Source organism: Danio aesculapii, chromosome 12 (genome assembly GCF_903798145.1).
Source record: "Danio aesculapii chromosome 12, fDanAes4.1, whole genome shotgun sequence".
Taxonomy (NCBI): Eukaryota; Metazoa; Chordata; class Actinopteri; order Cypriniformes; family Danionidae; genus Danio; species Danio aesculapii.
This window is the reverse complement of record NC_079446.1, coordinates 2,135,879-2,154,214: the sequence shown is the minus strand read 5'-3', so window position 1 is coordinate 2,154,214 and position 18,336 is coordinate 2,135,879. Positions and strand designations below refer to the sequence as shown.

General features: G+C 30.6%; 1 long non-coding RNA gene across 1 annotated transcript in view; it reads right to left on the bottom strand.

Annotated features, from left to right (window-relative positions):
- LOC130238057 (uncharacterized) overlaps window positions 1-18,336 on the bottom strand; it is a 120,813-nt gene that overhangs the window by 58,380 nt on the left and 44,097 nt on the right. Inside the window, exon 2 of the long non-coding RNA XR_008838600.1 lies at window positions 4,231-4,290. This is a non-coding gene — a long non-coding RNA (uncharacterized LOC130238057). The remainder of the gene's footprint in view (window positions 1-4,230; window positions 4,291-18,336) is intronic.

Genomic DNA, 18,336 nt, shown 5'->3' with positions numbered 1-18,336 from the left:
GTATGAAAACTGATTCAGTGTTCTCAATTATAGTAACACGCATATTTTTTTGTCAGTAGTGGTAACGGCATTGTAACAGGGGAAAAAGTAATTCATTTGATTATTCGTTACGGAATAAAACAACGCCGCTTAATTATAGTTATTCCCATCACTGATTACTAATGATCAAATTGTTAAACCTGTCGTATATAATCTACTACATACAGTTGAAGTCAGAATTATTAAACCCCCTGAATTATTAGCCCCCCTGTTTATTTTTCCCCCATTTTCTGTTTAACAGAGAGATTTGTTCAACACATTTCTAATCATAATAGTTTTAATAACTCATTTCTAATAACTGATTTATTTTATCTTTGCCATAATGACAGCACATAATATTAGACTAGATATATTTCAAGACACTTCAGTACAGCTTAAAGTGACATTTAAAGGCTTAACTAGGTTAATTAGGGTAACTAGGCAGGTTATTGTAATTAGGCGAGTTATTGTATAATGATCTATTCTGTAGACTATCAAAAAATAGCTTAAAGGGGCTCATAATTTTGATCTTAAAATGTTTTTAAATAATTAAAAACTGATTTTATTCTAGCCAAAATAAAACAAATAAGACTTTCTCCAGAGGAAAAAATATTATCAGACACACTGTAAAAATGTCCTTGCTTTGTTAAACATCATTTGAGAAATATTTTTTAAAAAGGGGGTTTCATACATTTTTTTAAAGTTTGAACTCAAATTTCTAGCAATGATTTAGGATGAACACTTATTCTGACTTCTCTTCTGAATCTTTAAAAATAAATTAAAAAATTAATTTCCAGAACCCTTATTTTCTCTGTTCTGCAGCGGTGGAATGATCAAACTGCATTGCCCTCCTATTATTAGCACATTTTTAGCATCATATTTTAATTAATTTTCAAATTATTTCCCAAGTACTTTTTCACACAGCATTTAACATGTTTTTAAGCATTTTAAAAACTAATTTCTAATAACATTTTATTTGTCCTCGTCAAAATAAGTACAAAATATTTCACTTGCAAGATACTAGTTTTCACCTTAAAGTGCAATTTAAAGGCTTATTAAGCAAGTTAATGGACAACAGTGGTTTAATCTCATCGAAAAAATACCATAATTCTTAAGGGGGCTAATAATAAAGACCTTAAAAATCTGAGGAAAAAGAAAAACTGCTTATATTACAGCCAAATCATTTTTTTAAAGAAGAAAAACATAAGAAATTCTCAAAAAAATCCTTTCTCTTTTATTATTATTATTATTACAACCATATATTCCATATATTAACATCTACAACAAATTGGATGTTTACTCAGTTTGGGACATTAAATAAATATAAAGTTTGTGTATTTTACTACATATTGTTAATAAATCTCACTACTCTACTGTATATGAGCCATAAAGCCTAAAATATGATTTAAAATATAAAACATGGAAGCTTCCTTTATATTCAGGTTAAGAAAAATACAATAGCATATACAGCTGAAGTCAAAATTATTTGCCATTCAATGAATTTCTTTTTCTAATATTTCCCAAATGATGTTGAACAGATTCAGGAATTTCTCACAGTATTTCCTATAATATTTTTTCTTCTGAAGAAAGTCTTATTTGTTTTATTTCAGCTAGAATAAAAGCAGTTTTTAATTTTTTTAAACCCATTTTAAGGTCAATATTATTATTCCCCTTAAGCAATATTTGTTTTGGATTGTCTCCAGAACAAACCACTGTTATACAATGACTTGCCTAATTACCCTAACTTTACCCTAATTAACCTAGTTAAGCCTTTAAATGTCACTTTAAGCTGAATACTAGTCAAATATTGTTTACTGTCATCATGGCAAAGATAAACTAAATCAGTTGTTAGAATTTACTCATTAAAGCTGTTATGTTTAGAAATATATTGAATAAAATCGCCATTAAACAGAAATTGTGGAAGAAATATGAAAGAATTAAAATTTAACAGGAGGGCTAATAATTCGGACCTCAACTGTATGCCATTCAGTAAAGAGGAATGACTTTCTCTGAGTTTCTCCTCAGCGCTGCCATAAAAACATGGGCTTAAAATGTCAGTACAGACACAACAGCTGAACAAAGAAAGACAAGACGCCAGGTGAACAACCATCCAGGCCTGTTTTTGACATTTAGTGCTGGGTTTAGCAGGAGAGAAAGCAAACTGAGACCCCAGACTCTTCACTAACACATAATATGTTGTTCATTATATCGAAATCAATAACAAAATAATATCAATCTGTACAGAATGTTTGTGACTGCTAACAGACACATAAGCTCATCTGTCAGCTGGCTCAGGAACAGTTGGGTGGCAAACGTGTTTTTTTGGCAGATTATAAGCGCTCATATCAGATTCATGAAGAAGCCACTGTCTAAAAACAACACATGTGATCCTGGCTGATGTTTTACTGGCCTTCATCTGCTTTTCCTCTGGAGACGCTGTTTAATACGGAGTCGTTGATAGTCTTTTTACTATATGAATGTACACTTCGGGCGATTATAAATTTAAAAACATAAGCGGTTGTTATATTTTCTGAGGAAATCTTTCACAAATTTGGCATAGATAGATAGATAGATAGATAGATAGATAGATAGATAGATAGATAGATAGATAGATAGATAGATAGATAGATAGATAGATAGATAGATAGATAGATAGATAGATAGATAGATAGATAGATAGATAGATAGATAGTAATTATGATAGATAGATAGATAGATAGATAGATAGATAGATAGATAGATAGATAGATAGATAGATAGATAGATAGATAGATAGATAGATAGATAGATAGATAGATAATACTTATGATAGATAGATAGATAGATAGATAGATAGATAGATAGATAGATAGATAGATAGATAGATAGATAGATAGATAGATAGATAGATAGATAGATAGATAGATAGATAGATAGATAGATAGATAGATAGATAGATAGATAGATAGATAGATAGATAGATAGATAGATAGATAGATAAACCATTTTAAGGTCAAAATTATTAGCCTCTTTAAGATATTTTTTTTCCCGACTGTCTACAGAACAAACCATCGTTATACAATAACTTGCCTATATACCCTAACCTGCCTAGTTAACGTAATTAACCTAGTTAAGCCTTTAAATGTCACTTTAAGCTGTATAGAAGTGTCTTGAAAAATATCTAGTCAAATATTTTCTCAAATCAGCATATTAAAACGATCTCTAAGAAATCATTTTGTATTTAATGACAATAATATTGAACTGTTTTTACTGTTTGCTGTACAGTGCTCAGAATATATGAGTAGGTGCCTCACAAATCTCTTATTTGAAGCTAATCTAACAAAATAACGGTTCAAAATTAGTAGCCCAAATTTATATGTTATGGAAAAATAATAAATAAAACGTTAAAAAATAGCAAAAATTAAGAGAAACAAAAATATATAACATTTTGTTGAAATGTTGTAGTTTGTACTTTTTTTTTGCAATATTTTGCATGAATTTAAATGTATTATCTTTCCATTTCTAAACATGTTGTGACTGAAATATTATTTTAATAAATATATCTGTTTAATAAATCAGTTTTGTTCAAATGCACCAATATATATTACCCATATTCACTGAGAAATGGATAAAAATATTTTCAAAACTCAATCATGCCAAGCACTGTATATTAAAAAAATAAACCTTAACTAAATTAATAAATTGTCAACTTATTTATATAAACACATTATTAGCAAACATATAATCCCAATGAGCACTGCAAATGATCCTATCAAGTCAGAAACAGATAACATGCAAATATTATATTATATTATTATATTATATTATAAACAGTTAATAATAATAAAAAATATATATACAAAAAATAACAATTAAAATGTTAAATAATAAAGCTCATCTTAAAACATTATTTAAAAATGCAAATAAAAAACTTTTCTGTTTTTAATTGTCATGCAAACTTACCTTCAGACCTAACCTCTCTCTAGAGGATTATTGATAGTGTAGTCCTTCACTTGGAATTGGAATTACATGTATTTATATATCTGCATTTTTTTATTAGCATCTATCGCAATAAACTTTCTGCCTTTTCCCGCCATTCTCCTTTTTTGGCGCTTTTCTCCCCCAGACTAACAGACTCACGTTTCTGACCTCAGCCTTACTTTCTTATGTTTGTAATTTCACTTCTTTACAACCACAACAAGACCCAAAACAACATTTGGTCTCCAGATTTACCTCCATGGCTGGTCAACATCACAGCGGCTCCATGATCATCTCACCCATGCTTGAACACCACTGAAAAAGAGAGAAAACAGGAAAAGTTTGAGAAACTTGAGAACATGAAACGATTACTGATAACTGATATGTAGTTGCTGATGGAAAGGGAAGCCGGTCAGTGCTTTAAATCTGGCAAAACCTGCTGTGCTATTAAATCTCATTTAGGAACAGAAATAACATTTCTGATAGTTATTCTGATAGAATTTTCTGATAGTAATAAATCATAGTGGAGCAAAGCTGAACGTGTTGGAGACTCAGATAAATGATAATTGTAAAATGAAGAATAAAATAAAATGATAATTATGAAGATACAAATCAAAACATAAAATAAAGCAAAACAAAATAAATTAAAAACAAAACACTAAATAAACAAAATCTAAACACTAAATATATATATATATATATATATATATATATATATATATATATATATATATATATATATATATATATATATATATATATATATATATATATATATATAAAAGAAAAAAACAAAGCAAAACAAAATACTAAACAATTTAAATAAAAAAAAAATCAAGAAAAATAAACAGAAAAATAAAATAAAAACTAAACAAAATAAGCAAAAAATAAACAGAAATAAACACAAAAATATTTATATTAAGAAAAACAAAGCAAAACAAAACAAAATAAAAAACAATATAAATTAAAAACAAAAACTACATAAAGAAAAACTAAACAAAAATAAACAAATCAAAACAAAAATAAAAGCAAAGCCAATCAATAAACAAAACAAAACAAAAATAAAAGCAAAGCCAATCAATAAACAAAACAAAACAAAAATAAAAGCAAAGCCAATCAATAAACAAAACAAAACAAAAATAAAAGCAAAGCCAATCAATAAACAAAACAAAACAAAAATAAAAGCAAAGCAAATCAAAAAACAAAACAAAACAAAAAAACTAAACTAAACAATACAAAATTAAAAACAAAACTAAACAAACTAAAAATTAAACAAAACCCAAAACAAAAAAGCACAAATCAAAACAAAACAAAACAAAACAAAAAAACAAAGAACAAAAAAGCACAAAACAAATGAAAACAAATGAAAACAAAACAAAATAAAAAAAAAATAAAACAAAACAAAACAAAACAAAACAAAACAAAACAAAACAAAATAAAATAAAATAAAATAAAATAAAATAAAATAAAATAAAATAAAATAAAATAAAATAAAATAAAATAAAACAAAACAAAACAAAACAAAACAAATATAAAACACTAGAAGCTTATTTAACCAACACGCAGTTGCTGATGGAAAGGGATATCCTTTCTGAAACTTACAAAAGAAAAAGAGAAAAAAAGACAGTAAGAAAAGCTAAATAAATCACAAAACGAAGCAAAAAATAAAAAATAAAAAATATCGCAAAGCAAAAAAAACGAGAAAAAACTAAAACCTAAAACAAAAACAAAAAAGAAATGAACAAAAACTAAAACAAAAACAAAACGAAAAATAAACACAAAAACAAAACACTAAATTAAACAAAACAAAACACAAGGCGATTACTCAACCGAGCCGCAGTTCCTCATGGAAAGGGCTATCCTTTCACAGGTCAGTGCTTTAAATCTGGCAAAACCTGCTGTGTTATGAAATCTCATTCACTCACAGACAGAACAATCAGAAAGCATCTGATAGTAATAAAGCAGCAGTGGAAAGAAGCTGAACGTGTTGGAGACTCAGATAATAAGAACGTCTTGTGCTTCACGGACAGAAAACGGACCCGGCTCTGCGTTTTAATCAACGAGCGTAACCCGATTATTTTGATTGCTCCAATAATGACAAGCGAGTCAGAATAATATTTAACCGCTCGTTCTGTGATCGGCTCCGCTGGGTCGTTTATTTAGTAGACAGTCGAAGTCATTAGCTTTGTCATATTTCGCTTCTGTGTGAAATGTGCTGAAGTTGTATTTACTTTGGAGCCGTTCGCACTCTCTCGTTATGCAGTTCTGTTTTTATTCCAACAGCCTATCACATTCAATAGAGTTAATTTCTTCTAATGATGAAAGGATAAAGCGCAAAAGCAGCAGCAGATTAGCAATCAAGCTCTACAGTGTGTGTGTGTCATATCAATGCAACTCAAGGAAAAGTGTGGAGAAATGCACAGCCGGTGTAATGTTGTCTGTGAAATGAGAGCTGAAAATCATTTTGGCAATAATAACAAAGAAGAGGTGAAAAATTATAATTGGGTGTCACGGTGGCTCAGTGGTTAGCACTGTGGCCTCACAGCAAGAAGGTTGCTGGTTCGAGTCCCGGCTGGGCCAGTTGGCATTTCTGTGGCGAGTTTGCATGTTCTCTCTGTGTTGGTGTGGGTATCCTCTGGGTGCTTCGATTTTCCCCAAAGTCCAAACACATGCACTATTGGTGAATTGAATAAACTAAATTGGCCATAGTGTATGAGTGTGTGTGTGTGTGTGTGTGTGTGTGTGCATGAGTGTGTATGGTTGTTTCCCAGTACTGGGTTGCAGCAGGAAGGGCATCTGCTGTGTAAAACATCAAGTTAGCAGTAAAATTAAATTAAATTAAATTAAAATTAAAATTAAAATTAAAATTAAAATTAAAATTAAAATAAATTAAATTAAATTAAATTAAATTAAATTAAATTAAATTAAATTAAATTAAATTAAATTAAATTAAATTAAATTAAATTAAATTAAAAGTAAAATTAAATTAATTATTTGAATTATTTAAATGTATTTTTTTAATCATCAAAAAATAATCGTTAAAAATAAACATTAGCTGTGTTAAATTAAATTACACATTTTGTTGGTGTTGTTGGAGTTTTGGGGAAAACAAATATTTATTTTAATAATTTATATTTTTAAACATTTCAAATCATATTCAAATTGATTTTAAATTATTCTCTTATTTATTATTATTATTATTATTACATGGCAGGTTTGTTAGTGTTACAGTTTGGGGGAACCAATGTTTATTTTAATAATTAATATTTTTTGCATTTTTAATTATTTTCAAATTAATTTTAAATAATTCTCAGTTTTATTAATTATTAAATTCCATGTTTTGTTAGCGTTGCAGTTTTGAGGGAAACTAATGTTTAGTTTAATAATTAATATGTTTAAACATTTTAAATAATTTTCTGATTAATTTTAAATAATTCTCAATTGTTTATTATTAAATTACACATTTTTGTTAGTGTGTGGCAGTTTTGGGGGAAACTAATATTTAGTTTAATAATGAATATAAAAATATAACTTTTAAATTGATTTCAAATGAATTAAAATACTAACTTTTTCATAATTAAAAAAGTAAATAAATAAAAATATATTTTTAGTTTGTATTTGCTGTCTGTTATAGTTCTTGGAAATAAAAAAAAAATTGACAATCAAATTTGACCAAGAAAATTGAATAAATGGATTCACATGCATATATGTGTTTGGCTGTTTGCATGACCGTGGGTATTAATGCACTTAAAGAGATCCCAAAAATATACATTTCGGCACCATTTACTCGCACTATAAATCCTTTTAAAATACAATATTAATACAAAAAGTAGACATGCACCGATTGCAATTTTCTAAGTGTGACCAGCCCATACTGATTTTAGCCCATTTTGATTTTCTTTCAAAGAAATATAACTGACAGCATATACAAACTAAAAGTATTTCTAATGCAAAGATTAAATGCGATTAATCTCATCCAAAATAATAGATATAATAATATATATAATAGAAACAAAAATATGCATACCTATTTTCTTACATAGATATTTAAACATATATATATATATATATATATATATATATATATATATATATATATATATATATATTATGTATCATATACATATTTTTATATCTAAACATAAATCAACATTTTCTCAAACATATACATGCATGTGTGTATTTATATATACATAATAAATATACACAGTACGGACACTTAAATTATGTCATAACAAACTTTTATTTTTGGATGCAATAAATGTTTGAACAACACTAGTATTCTATTATATTTTTTTAATTATATGTGTTAAATTTTTTGGTGCACTACGCCTTTAAGTGCATAACCAACTCCTGGCATGCATACGCCCAAACACATGCATATGCATATAAATCACTGCTCCCCTGAGGGTTTATTCCCCCAAGGCCCTTAATGATGTAATTCTCATTTGTCATAATGACTGACAGGTAAGAGAGAGTTGGGGATGAGTGACAATCTCTCATTTCCCCCAGTTCAGTGTACAAACCCCCTCCACAACCCTTCTAACAGGACATCCCATCTGGAGGAGGAGGCGGGGGGGTGATGCCAGTCCCAATTCATCCATCAGTCAGTGAAAGGGGCGTCTGACGGAGAGTTAGGGGGTCCTTTCAGTCCAGCGAGAGAGGGTGAGAAAAAGGTCATCTGCTTCTGACTTACAAAAATGAGACACGATCCAAGAGCCTGACATGTGGCTGACAGAACACTGGGGAAGATGAATACAACACCAAGCATCAAATATCCCCCTGTATATGTATTTCCAAAAAGAAATGTAAAGGGATATTCTGTTGCATCTGGTTGACCGATAAAAAACGTTACGTCGAGGAAAGTGTTTGTGATATTTGCAGGAATCATAATGCGATCCAGAAGTTTCGAAGGCCTCATGTTGTCAGTCTAAAACTGTCATGCAAGCAATTTCCAGCAGAAAAAAAGATGCATGTTTCTAAGGGTACCTATTGTGCCCCTTTCTGCAGGAGATAAAATTAGTCTCTGATGTCTCTAGAGTGTATATACGAAGTTTAAGCTCAAAATACCACACAAATAATGTTTTATAGCTCTCTAAAACTGACCCTTTTAGGCATTGATCCAAAATGTGTCGTTTTGGTGACTGTCGCTTTAAATTCAAATGAGATTGTGCTCTTTTCAGAAGAGGGCGGAGCTACAAATGCTTGTGTGTCAGCCAAGCGGCAACCTCCCGCTCTCCCTCGTAAAGCTATACGGAAGTAACGGAGACTGTTTACAGCCTGGTACAAAAAACGATTTTGGTTTATATAGCTGATATTATACTTCATGACAACTGTGAGGGGGTGAATTTTATTTATAACTCACCTGTTTCATTAATATTAAGTTATATTAAGTCTGCGTAATTAAGGGCGTGGCCACTTGAGTGACCGTTAGGTCTCGCTGGTCGCCGTCATGTCACCTCAGCTGATTAGCTGCTGAACTCGGCATATACACTACCAGTCAAAAGTTTGGGGTCAGTTTTATTTTTTCAGATTTTTTTTTAAAGAAAATGATTCTGTTCATCAAGGCAGCATTTATTAAATGAAAAAAAAAACTGTTAAATTGTTAAATATTTATTAAAATTAAATAACTGCTTTCTTATTGTATGTAGTTTCAAATAAAATTATTACTCCAGTTATTATTGTTGATTTTATTACTATTACCATTAATAAAAAAAAAAAAAAAAATAAAATAAATAAATAAATAATAATAATGATAATAATAATAATAATAATAACGATAATAATAATAATAATAATAATAATAATAATAATGATAATAATAATAACAATAATAATAACAATAATAATAATAACAATAACAACAACAACAACAACAATAATAATAATAATAATAACAATAATAATGACAACAATAATAATAACAATAATAACAATAATAATAATAATAATAATAATAATAATAATAATAATAATAACAACAACAACAACAACAACAATAATAATAATAATAATAATAATAATAATAATAATAATAATAATAATAACAAAAATAATAACAATAATAATAACAATAATAATAACAACAACAACAACAACAATAATAATAATAATAATAATAATAATAATAATAATAATAATAATAATAACAATAATAATAACAATAATAATAACAATAATAATAACAACAAAAACAACAACAACAACAATAATAATAATAATAATAATAATAATAATAATAATAATAACAATAATAATAACAACAACAATAATAATAATAACAATAATAATAATAATAATAATAATAATAATAATAACAATAATAATAATAATAATAATAATAATAATAATAATAATAATAATAATAATAATAATAATAATAATAACAATAATAATAATAATAATAACAATAACAATAATAATAATAATAATAATAATAATAATAATAATAATAATAAATATTTGAGTGATTTCTGAAGGACCATGTGACTCTGAAGACTGGAGTATTGAAGCTAAAATTCATCTTTAAAATCACTGGAATAAATTATTAAATTAAATTATGAACTTCTTTAGTGCAATAACATTTCACAATTTTACAATTTGTACTGTATTTCTGCTGAAATAAATGCAGCTTTGGTGAGCAGGAGAAGCTTATTTTAAAACATTTTAAAAACCTTTGAGCAGTAGTGTATATCATATTGTGGTTTGTTTTATGTGGCTTTACACAGTCAATTGCCATTTGGCATTATTTCTTACAATTATCAGGTAATATAGCAGGCTCTGCATTTAATGGTGCTCACAAACCATTCAAGGGGCCTCCATTTTCCACAAGAGTGCCATTTTTATATACGTATATACCATATCTATAAATGTATTTGTTTTATTCAAGATAATTTATCATTTATCATTTTCTTTAGACCTGTAAAGCACTCCAGAATTTAACAGATTGATTAGCTGTAGACTATAGAACAGTCGTCTGAAACACTGACACACAGTGTTATGCCTGGATTTCATAAATAGCCTTTGCATTTACACAAATTTGACGTATTTAGATGTTATTTGCGTTTTTCTCCTGTAGAAAAAATGTCATAAGAACAATGCTTAGAGCTCAAAGTATTACAACAGTGTTTTGAAAAGACTAAACCCTTTATTGATATAGTACACAACCAAGCACAGGTGGTGAGAACACAAACGAGTCGCAGGTAATGAAGTACTAAGCGTTTCTCCCAAAGAAAAACCTGTCTAAGCAAAACCTGCCAGCAGGCATCTGTAGCTCCATTCACGCTCCACCTTTTTTCCCTCTTTCAGTTACCCCCATCCGGCAAAATGACGCACGAACGTAACTGAGACGGTTGGCCACGCCCACATGTAGCTTGATTTGCAATCTTCAGAAACCTATGGGTGACGACACGGATACAACGTTCATATTTTTACAGTATAAGATGTCAGCATAGTGGCAGATTCAAAACTCTAATAATGAACGACTGCTTCTCATCAGGTCTGTTTATCAAGGGGGAGATGTCATTAATAGGTGGGGCTTTCCCCCTCTGATGACACGTACAAAGTGAGAACGTCAATCAAAGTGTTTTCGCCGGCTGTTTTTATCAAGTGTGGTTATGAAAAAATAGAATTACTTAATGTTCACCATTAGAGGCTGACACTTTTAGGTTTTGATCCAAATTGTGACAATTTTGGGTGACTGTTGCTTTAAATTCAAATGAGATTGTGCTCCCAGCCCTAATTTAAATAGAAGGCGGAGCTAAATATTTGCATTTCAAAACGGCTGCTTCTCACTCAGGGCTGTTTATGCTATATGAGGGAGAGATGGTCACTAGTGGGCGGGGTTTTCCCCCTCTGATGACACGTACAAAGAGAGAATGTCAATCAAAATGTTTCTGCAGACTGTTTTTATCAAGTCTAATTATAAAAATACTGAATTACTTAATGTTTACCATTAGAGGTTGGTTATATTCACACACTGCTGACACACAACTGTGTTTAAACCACTTATTAAAGTGATTTTTGCATAATAGGTCCCCTTTTTTAAGAGCTAGCTACGCATTCAGATTGCTGATGGACCAACTGGTATGAACGCATGATGGACATAGTGAAGACCTGGCGAACACACTGCTGTGAGACCCAGCGAGGCTCTTTCTCTCCCTCGTGCACACATGCGCACACATCTGTTCCACATTAACACATTAAATGCCTCGAAGGTGTTTGAAAACACTGCGGCGATCAATTGCATCTTGAAATAATCTGCGGTTTTGATTGTGCCAAATTCAAATTTATAGCGTGTACGCAACAGAGCGATTTAATTCAGAAAAGATTCTGTGATGATGACACGACAGACGCTCTGTTAGCATCTACACGTCACTGCATTTAAGGGGTCAAAATCACGTTTATAAGGGGTTTAAACACCGTTGTGTGGCAGCAGTGTGTGAATATAACCAGCTTCTAATGATAAACATTAATTCATTCTAGTTTTTATAATCACACTTGATAAAAACAGTCTGCAGAAACACCATTAGTGAGCCCTGAGTGAGAAGCAGCCATTTGCCAGTTATAACTTTAAACAATTAAGTTGACTTAAAGGGGTCCTATTATGCAAAATCACTTTTATAAGAGGTTTACACATAGTTGGGTGGCATGTTATTTATATGTACCGTACTGGAACTATTGCTTCTTTTAATAATTCATATATTTCTGTAACATTTTAAATAATAAATTATTCTTGTTTTTTTATAATTATTAAATGCCATGTTTTGCTAATGTTGCTGCAGATATTAAATATGTATTTTAATAATTAATATTGTTTTATATTTTAAATAACTTTCGAATTGATTTCAAATAATTATCTAGATTATTGTTATTGTTATTATTATTATTTTTTATTATTATTAATAAATGTCATGTTTGTTAATGTTGCTGTGGTTTGTGGGGGGAAAGTAATATTTATTTTATTAACTAATATTTTTTAAAATTATAAATAACTTTCAAAATAATTTCAAATAATTCTTTAGTTTATTATTATTATTATTATTATTATTATTATTATTATTATTATTATTATTATTATTATTATTAACAAATTACATGTTTTGTTAATGTGGAATCATGTAATTGTTTTAGTTTTCTTTCCCTGATTAAGGAATTTAATTGGGATTTTGCTGTAAAAATGTCTAACAGCTGTTGTGAGCTATCTATTTGCAATTAAAAACTTAAATATAAAAAATAAGGTTTTGTTGAGATGTATTGTTGCTGATTGAATCGATTTTGGACAGATTGAGTAGCTTTATTTAGACAAAGCACAATTAAGACCCATTTAAAATGATTTGACGAACACAATATTTCAGTGAATTTAAGACTTTAAGACCTAAAATTTTGTTTTATAAAATTTAAGACATTTTAAGACCCCACAGACACCCTGAATAACTTTCAAAATAAAAAAATAAAAAATCTCAAATATGTTTTTATTACTGAAAAAAATAAAGCATGTTTAGTATTTGCTGGTGCAATGCAGTGTGTATACATATAGTTCTTGGAAAAGACAAGAAAAAAAGATTGGGGAAAAATGTTGAAATCTGAATTGGCTATAACAATTGAATAAATCCTCAGCATCTACAGGTCATTGCACTTAAAGGACCTATTATGCACAAAAAAAAACACTTTTATAGGGGGTTTAAACACACTTGTGTGGCAGCAATGTGTGAATATAACCAGCCTCTAATGGTAACAAAATAAATAATTCAATTTTTTATAATCACACTTGATTGTTACTTGCAAAATAGGCTCATTCTGAAAATGTAGATTTATATAACATTTTTGGAGATCGTGAATTATGTATCCAGAGGAACATATGGCTGCTTTTCGTCTTTAAAATGAGCACTACGGGGCGATGTGACTGTTCCCAGTTTGTTCAGTAGCTTGCAATGTACGTCGGCAGACTTGAGACACAGAGAGGAGTTGACCACGACAACAGGGTTCAAGTACGGTGAAGAACGGTTTCAGAAAGCAGGTAAAACAAAAACAGAAGCCAAAAAATCTAATAAACAAGTAAATAACAGGGTGAGAATGTGGTAAAATCTAAAAACGTGGTAAAAATCAGGCGAGGGCTTTTCTTTTTATAACTTGCTTTTTAAAACTGTCAGTTGGATTTAAGGAAGGGGGGGGGGTCAATCAGTGCTTTTGAAAACACTATCGGTTGGGTTAAGGGGAGGAGGAGGGTGGGTCAATCGATCGATCGGTCAGTCAGTCAGTCATTCAGTGGCCTCTGGTGGATTTACACGTGAACAACAGGCATGAATGGCACTCGCTAGAGAAATTTGAGATCTGATAAAGCATACACAGCGGCCTCTGGTGGACTCACAAAAACAAAAACTGCAAAAAAACATAGCTCCTGGGACATATTTGGTGCTCTCCAGAAATGTATACAGCGTTACGTTTTCTGAATGAGCCTGGGTTGGTGACTGACATTCTCCCTTTATACATGTCATCAGATTGGGAAAGCTCCGCCCACTAGTAAGCATCTGTCCCTCATTAGTATAAACAGCCCTAAGTAAGAAACAGCTGTTTTGAAATGCATATTTTTTAGCTCCGCCCTCTTCTCAAAATAGAGCACAACCTCATTTGAATTTAAAGCGACAGCCACCAAAAATACCACAATTTGTACCATCAAAGCCTAAAAGGGTCAGTTTCAGAGAGTTATAAAACATTGTGTGTTTGTTATTTTGAGCTGAAACTTCACACACACACACACATTTTAAAGACATTTAGACGTATTTTACATCTTGTAATAAGGGGCATAATAGCTCCCTTTTAAATCTCTATAGACAATCTCAAACAGTGAGTGTGTGCGTGTGTGAATGTGCTTACAGATGCTTTCACATGTCATACTTTGACAGTTAGTGAGTCTATGACACCATTTATCAAATGTCAGATTCTAGCAAGCGTTATGAAGGCCACCTAAAGCTACGTGACATTCACGGCCGGTGTCTCTTTAAGGTTGCTATGGTGACCATGAAACACAATGCAACCCAATGACAGCAATGTGTCACGGGGTTAACGTAAAGGACCAGAAAGAGGACCTGAGGATTTCACAGCCATCATCTGTAATAAGAGGGAATTTGCGAGGAGTGGTCATTAATCAAAATCACATCTCTGTCAATCCATCAGACTATGGCGAGTGCATCAAACTCACGGTCTGTTTCTGAAACGCATCTTCCCTCATGCATCTCGCTGTGCATAAATAGTGATCGAGTTTGACAGAATATTAGGCACAATGCTGTATCACTTCCCACTGAGATCATTTGCTTTTAAACGATGAAAGGATGAAGTCTGAAAGCAGTGTGTGTCATATCAATGCAACTAAAGGAAGAGTGTGGAAAAACTCACTAGTTTAAAGTCATCAGTGAAATTACTGCAGAAAATTATTTTTACGACAACAACAACAGCAATAAATAAATAAATAAATAAATACATTAAATAATTAATTTTCCCTCAGCTTAGTCTCTATTTCAGAGGATGCCACAGGGGAATGAACCACCAAATATTCTAGTATATGCTTTACATGGCACATACCCTTCCAGCTGCAACCCAGTACTGGGAAACATCCATACACACTCAATTCCCCTATAGTGCATGTGTTTGTAAACTCCCCACAGAAACGCCAACTGGCCCAGTCGGGACTTGAACCAGCGACCATCAAAATAGCATAGAAGAGATGAATAATATGACGATGATGATAATCAACTTTGATTATAATAAACAAAAACCTATTACAAAACACACTGGCACATGAAGTTTGACAAAAAAATATATAGGTTAAAAAAACTAAATACATTAAAACATGAAATAATACAAATGGAATTAAATGAAAACGTTGTATAAAAATATTTCAATAATTAAATCAACAACAAAATAAAGAAGAGTTGAGGTGAAAAATATGATTACAATGATTACAATCAACTTTAATAAAAAAAAAACACATAATGGCACATAATGATGAAATATCAAATAAAAGAAAATAAATAAACATTTTATTAAATGAAAAAAAAAAATGAACAAAATGAATGAAAAAGTGATTTAAAAATTACAAAAAATTAAACCAATAAGAGATATGCTTACAATAACAACACATGTAAAACACATGCAGTGTTAAATATAATTAATAGCCCGTTTCCACTGAGTGGTACGGTACGGTTCGGTTTGGTACGCTTTTATGGCTGTTTCCACTGTCAAAAAGCATGCCGAACCGAACCGTAACGTACCACTTTTTCGGCACCCTTTCGAAAGGGTACCAAACACGAGAAAGGGTACCAAAAGGCGGAGCCACACGCACAGCTGAACGCTATTGGTTTACAGAGATACACCATTCGCTAACGCAACAAGCCAGAATGAAAACAAAAAAACCGCCATGTTTAAAATACACAGCCGAGAGATTACAGCGGAATTATTAATACATATAATACCGAGCCATGGTCGATCTGGGCTCAAACAAACCTTGTCGTCATCTTGATGAACAGCCACAAATCCAAGAAGAAGAGCAGATTTACCCTGTGCCCCGTAGTTTTTTACGAGCCAGTCTGAGGCACGAGCAGCAAACATGAACAAAATGCCATGTTTAACTAACTTATTATCTTCACCTTTTATACTAATATGAACTGGGAATGACGGAATTACTGTCTAACAGAGGCTACATGTGCTGCTGAAGATTACAGACACAGATGAGAAGTTTTCACTGACTGTAGGCTATAATTTGTGTTGTTTTGAACCTAAATACGGGTGAATTGTCTGCTATATGTAGTATATGTAGTTGGGAAGATATCGGAGACTGTAAGGGGCTGTATGTGTTTATATATGTTCATTTATTTAGTTATTTAATATAATTACAGACATTGATCTGCAGTTATTATCAACTCATGTTCACTGAAAAGTTATTAATAAACATTTCTACACAAATATTTACAGTATGTGTATGAAGCATCTGTTTTATGAGAAGAGCTTCTCATATGATATGTGAACGACCCGTACAGCTTTACTGTAGACATTTCCTCGAGCTAGAATGACGTCGACTGAAACTTTCTGTCATACACCATGCCCACCAAAAGGGTACTCTTGTTAGTGGAAACGCAAGCCTGATAAAGGTGACCGGTACCAAACCGAACCGTACCGTACCAGTCAGTGGAAACGAGCCATAATATATTTTAATACCTGTGAAGTGCTCCTGCATAATCACAAAAGAAACAAAGTGAAAAATTATGATGATAATTATCTTAAAAATTACTTTGTATATTTAAATTAACTAATTTAAAAAAACTTATTACAAAGGGTACTTAAAAACTAAAATAATAAAAATAAAACAAATACAAAATAAAAAAATTTAATAAATTAATAATTAATAATTAAACCAATATGAGATACGCTTACATTGTCAACACATGCAAAACACATGGAGTGTTAAATATAACATATTGTAATACCCGTGGAAAGTGTTGTTCTATAACTATATTTTCAACATCTCCATCAATCCCGTGCACTCCACATCCATCAAACTCACATCCCGTCTCTGAAACTCCTCATCCCTCATATGTCCATAAATAGTGATTGAATTTGACAGAATATTAGGCACAACGCTGTATCCCCTCCCACTGATCTCACATTCATCATTGTCAGCTTCGCTAAACACACACGCTTGTCAATGATGTGATAGTGGAGCTCCTGCACACCACCAAGAAAAACATTCGGATCAAATGAGTGACAATTTCACATGTCAGAAGAAATTACAGACCGCTAAGAGCCAACAGAGAATTTATTCAGCCAAGTCAGAATTATAAGCCCCCCTGTATACGGTATATGTTCCCCCAGTTTTAATGGAGACATTTTTTTCAGCACATTTCTAAACATAATAGCTTTAATAACTCATTTATAATAACTGATTTCTTTTCTCTTTGCCATGATGTGGTTTGTTCTGTAAACAACCCAAAACTAATATTGCTTAAGGGGGCTAATAATATTGACCTTAAAATGGTTTAAAAAAAATTTAAAACTGCTTTTATTCTAGCTGAAATAAAACAAATAAGACTTTCTCCAGAAGAAAAAATATTATAGGAAATACTGTGAAAAATTCCTGAATCTGTTCAACATCATTTGGGAAATATTTAAAAAAGAAAAAGAAATTCACTATAAATAAATAATTTAGACTTCAGCTGTATATGCTACTGTATTTTTCTTAACCTGAATATAAAGACAGTGTGCATGCTTTATATTTTGAATCATATTGATAGATTAGGTTTTTAAGGCTCACATACAGAACAGTAATGTGATTTATTAAGAATGTGGAGTAAAAAAAACAAACACATT